Here is a 5,198-nt window from a genome sequence, read left to right on the forward strand (position 1 = left end):
TTAGGAGGAAAAAACCCAAAAAAAGCTGCCCCATCTTTTCTGTGACTAGCAGCTATCTTTGCTTGAGCAGATCAACATGTAATATACTGTACAGTCAGGCAAGATAGTTTTATTATATTTAGCATAATGTCTGTCATTAGATAAATATTTTGACAAGCATATGAAGCTATGTTGTGTAGTCCATAGACAGTTGCATGGCTAACCCAAAGTCAGCAGCTCTCTGGTGGTTCAAATCCACCAGTGCTCCTTGGGAAGAAGATGTACAAACTACTTCTACGTGAATTACAGGCTTTCAAAAACAGATAAAGTTCCAGATATGAGTCATTTCCAACTTGATGTCAATAAGCTTTTATCAATGTAGTCCCTTTCTTCAGGGTCTTATCCCTCTTAATAGCATGCATGCCTTAAGATGTGAGACAAAGTCTCACCATTCTTGCTTTTAATGAACATTCTAGTTGCACTTCCTCAAAGGAAGATTTGATTTTTCCTTTTATAGCATATTCAATATTCTTTGCCAACATCACAATTTGCAGACATCATTTCTCATCAGATTTTCTCAACCATTGTCCAATTTTCACATGTACATAAAGCAATTGAAAAAAACATAGTAAAATTAAATCCTTGACATCAATCTTTCTTAGTTTATGATAATATCATATATTGATCTTGTTGGGAGTATTTGTTTTATTTATGTTCAATATATTTTATCTACAATCTTTTCTTTTCATCAGTGAGTGTTTCAAGCTGTCTTGACAGTCAGCAATCTAAGTTGAATTATCATCATATGTCCTGTTGTTAATAAATCTTCATTCAATCCTGATTTTACCATCTTCTTCACATAGTTCACCTTCTCAGGTTGTTTATTTAAAATTCAGATTAAATAAGTATGGTGAAAGGTCCCAACCTTTATCCATACTTTTTCTGATTTAAAACATACATCATCCTTTTTTTCTGTTTAAGCGATTGTTCTACATCAACACAATGAAACTTTCAAGAATTCTCATTCTTTGTAATGTTATCTATATATTTTATGATCAACCCACTGAGATATCTTTTACATAGTCAATAAGACACAGGAATCAACAATGAGATTCCTCATTCCATGTCATCTTCTAAATCAAATTTCATTCCTACCTGTTACTTGACTCATTGCTCTAATAATTTTTAAAATATGATCTTCAACATGACTTTATTTGTGTATAATCGTGATATTGTTTGATAATTCTGCATTGTTTCCTTTTTCTTTGAAATAGAAAGGATATTAATTTATTTCAGTAACTGACTAGATAGCTATCTTTCCAATTTCTTGGTATTAAAAAGCAAATATGTTTAGTCTGATATCCATTTGTTGAAATATTTTAATTCGAGTTCTATCAAATTTTGAGCCTAATTATCATTAATGCTTTCAACATTCCTTGAAATTTTTCCTTCAATACAGTTGGTTCTTCAACATCTTCTGCCTCTTGAAATGATTGAGAATTGACCAATTCTTTGTAGTAGAGTGACTCTGTAATGTTTTTATCTTCTTTTGAGGCTTCTAGAATCATTTGTCTGTAGTATTTGTCACTATTTCAACTTGAGGCTTGAATTTTTCTGTTTTTTCATCTTGAGAAATACAGAATATATTTTTCATTTTTGTTTTCCATTTCTAAATCTTTATACCTTTTATGACAATAATTTATTTCATCTTCTGGAGCTGCCTTTTGACCACTTTGCTCTCTCTTCATCATTCTTCCATTTCCTTGATGTTTTCCATGTTCTTTTGATACTATTTTGATTTGTTTTTTTCCTTTCCTATCTTTTTTATAATCTTTTGATCTCTTCATGAGTGATGTTCTTGATGTCAACCTACTACTTCTCTAGTCAGTATCATCAGTGTCCAATGCAAGTATACTTCTGTAATGTTCTCTAAATTCAGATAGAATACACTAAATGTAGTGTGTAGGTTCTCATGGATTTATTTTCACTGTTAAAACTTCAATTTCATGTACTCTGTTTTAAAGTTGGTAACTGGCTTTGTTCTAATTGATGATATTGAGTTTTTATCCACCATCTCTTTCCACATGTGTAGTCCATCTGTTTAATCCATCAGACTACATCCATATGTATAGTTGTCATTTAGGAATTTATTTAAAAGAATAAGTGGCTCATTGTATAATATTCTCTTAAGCAATCTCTCCTTTCAATCATCAAGGCTTATTTTAAAAAATAATTATTTTCCTCAATTTTTGTATTATAATCACTAGTTCTTATTAATGTAACTTGATTGCATATTTGACCAATTTCAGACTACAAAATTAAGCATAAATCCACAAGTTATTCATCTATTATTTTAGTGGTTGTTACATAAAGTGACTAAAACTTAGATTATCCTTGTGTGCTGAGGGATATTGCACCATAACTGCAAGTATTTTATTTAATGATGTTATTGTTGTTAAGTGACCTCTACTCGTAGATGACTCATAGCAACCCTATGAACAAAAGACCTAAACACTTATATAACTTTCATCCTTTCTCCACTTTCATAGTGTTTCCAGAGGCAAGCTATTTCAGAAGTGGATGCCATTCCTGCTTGCAAACTTATTTTAATCGAGAAGCTCCACCAAACATTGTCCATTATGGATAACCATTATCACATTTGACACCTCAGTACCACAATGTTTAGCATCACAGCAACCACGAGTTACCTCTGTACAACAAATGGACAGACCAGTGCTATACCACTTAGAAGAATGTTTGATCCAAAACAATAAAACCAGGCCGTCAAGTCAAGCATGACTCATTGAGACCCTTTGAGCAAAAGACCTGAAGCTTTTCTAGAACTATCATCATTTCTCAAAGTTCATAGAGTTTTCAGAGGCATGTTGTTTAGGAAGTGGATGCCACTCGTGCTTTCAAATAGCTGTACTTACTTCCATTAGTGTTTCAGTTCTAATTTACTTGGAGTATACCCCTAGTAGTGGAATACTTGGTTTATATGGGTATTCTATGTTCAACTTTGTAAGTAAACATTAAAATGTCTGCCAGAGTGGTTGTACCATCTTATAATCCCACCAGCAATGCATGAGAGGTCTAATCTTTCTACATGATCTCTAACTTTGCTACTGCTGCTGGAACAAGATGGTATCTCATTTATGTTTTAATTTGCATCTCTCTAATTACTAGTGATTTTTTTTATATTTCCTCATGATTTTTGGCCATCTTTTATGAAGTCTTTTTATATCTTTCCTAATTTTGTGATTGGGTTAACAATTATTTTTCTTGTCGAGACCCTATTATATTCTATAAACTTTCATCATGAGAGCTTTTCCTGAAATGTCCTTGCCAAATGTTGTTTCCCCAATCTATTGGTTTTATTTTCACTCTATCAGAGAAAGTTTTTGATATGCACAGGAATTTGATTTTAAGAAGGCCCCATTTGCTTCTTTTATCCTAATTAGGTTGTGCACTTTTGTCTATATTTGGAAACTGATTTATGCCTTTGGCTAGGGATTCTAAACTTGTTCCCATTTTGAATCTTAAGATCTTTATGGGTTTGAGTTTTATCCTCACTTGGATCTCTGACTCACCTTGAGTTGATTTTTGTGTATGGTGTAAGAGGAGGATACTGTTTCAGAGTTTACAGATAGACATCCATTTTTGCCAGCATCATTTGTTAAAGAGGCTGTCTTTTCCCCATTTAATGATTTCTGTTATCTTGTCAAATATCAGTTGACCATATATTGAGCATTGATTTCTAGATTCTTGATTCTATTGCATAGATCTATATGTCTGTCATAGTACTATACTGTTTTGGTTACTACAACTGCGAGGTAAGTTTGAGACAAGGATGTGAAATGGCTATTACTTAATTTTCCTTTTTCAGAAGAGCTTTGCTTCTTCTGGATCCCTTTCCTTTCCAAATGAAAGTACAAATTTCCTTTTCTACCTCACTGAAGAATACATTTAATGTCTGTATTAGAATTTAAATGAACCTGTAGATAGCCTTTGGTATGATGATAATTTTCACAATATTTAGTCTTACTATCCTATCCATGAAGAGGGAATATTTTACATTTAGTTAAATATCTTATTTTTTCTTGTAGTAGTGTTTTGTGATTTTCCTTATAAAGGTATTTTGTGTGTCTAGATAGTTTATTCCAAAATATTTCATCTTGTGGTTGATTATTGTAAATGGTATTACTTTCTTGGTTTCATTTCTTGTGATTTTTTTTGGTGCTGTAGAGAAATCTCATTCTTTTTGTGTATTTATCTTTTATCCAGTCCTTCTACTACATTGGTCTACTAGGTTTAATGGGTTGGTTTGGGTGTTTTAGGTGGAGTCCCTAAGATTTTCTGCATGAACTATCACATAATCTGTGTATAATAACAAAATTACCACCTCTTTGCCAATTTGGATGCCTATTATTTCCTTCTCTTGTATTAAGGGCTCATATGATTACTGTTCTTAGCTTTATTAATGTGAATAATTGCATTCATTTTTCTTATGCTGGACCACCCTTGCCTTGTACAAATCCCACTTGGTTGTGATGAATTATTTGTTTGATATACTGTTGTCTCATATTGGCCAGGATTTTGTTAAGGATTTTTGTTCCTATGTCTTTAGTTTGATTTTTTAAGATATCTTTGTCTGGTTTTAGTATTAGAGTACTGCTTCATTCAAATACTTCAAGAACTCTTTGGGAGTTCTTTCTTTTTGTTATTGCTTGACATATTTTAAGCAGAATTAGTTACAGTTTGACTCTGAATGTTTGGTTCAATTCACCTGTGAAGCCACTTTGATCAACACTTTTTTTTAAATTAAAAAAATTTTGTTTATTTATTTGGTTTTAACTTTTGGATAAGGTGTAAGAATATCCTGAGGTAATACCTCTATGTTTAAGTTGGTTGGTTTTGTTTTTTTTTTTTAATTCTAATAAAAGTTTTGGATTTTCATTAATTCATTGTTGCACTTTTCTCCGTGCCCTCCCAGTTCACTGCTTTCTTTGAAAAGTAAAAGAAAGAAAAATTCTTTCATTGATATACAACACACACCCTGCCCCCAGTACACTCCACTATGCAACCTTTACTCTGAACTATTGTCATAACCATAATACTTAATCAAATACCGCTTTTAAACTGTTCTCTCCCTCATCTGTTTCAATGTAGTATACATAATTTATCCAATTTTTGTCAGTTTTACCCCAACCCTAATGTCA

This window comes from Elephantulus edwardii, unplaced genomic scaffold (assembly GCF_000299155.1).
Source record: "Elephantulus edwardii isolate Elephantulus edwardi_28Jun2011 unplaced genomic scaffold, EleEdw1.0 scaffold00058, whole genome shotgun sequence".
Classification (NCBI taxonomy): Eukaryota; Metazoa; Chordata; class Mammalia; order Macroscelidea; family Macroscelididae; genus Elephantulus; species Elephantulus edwardii.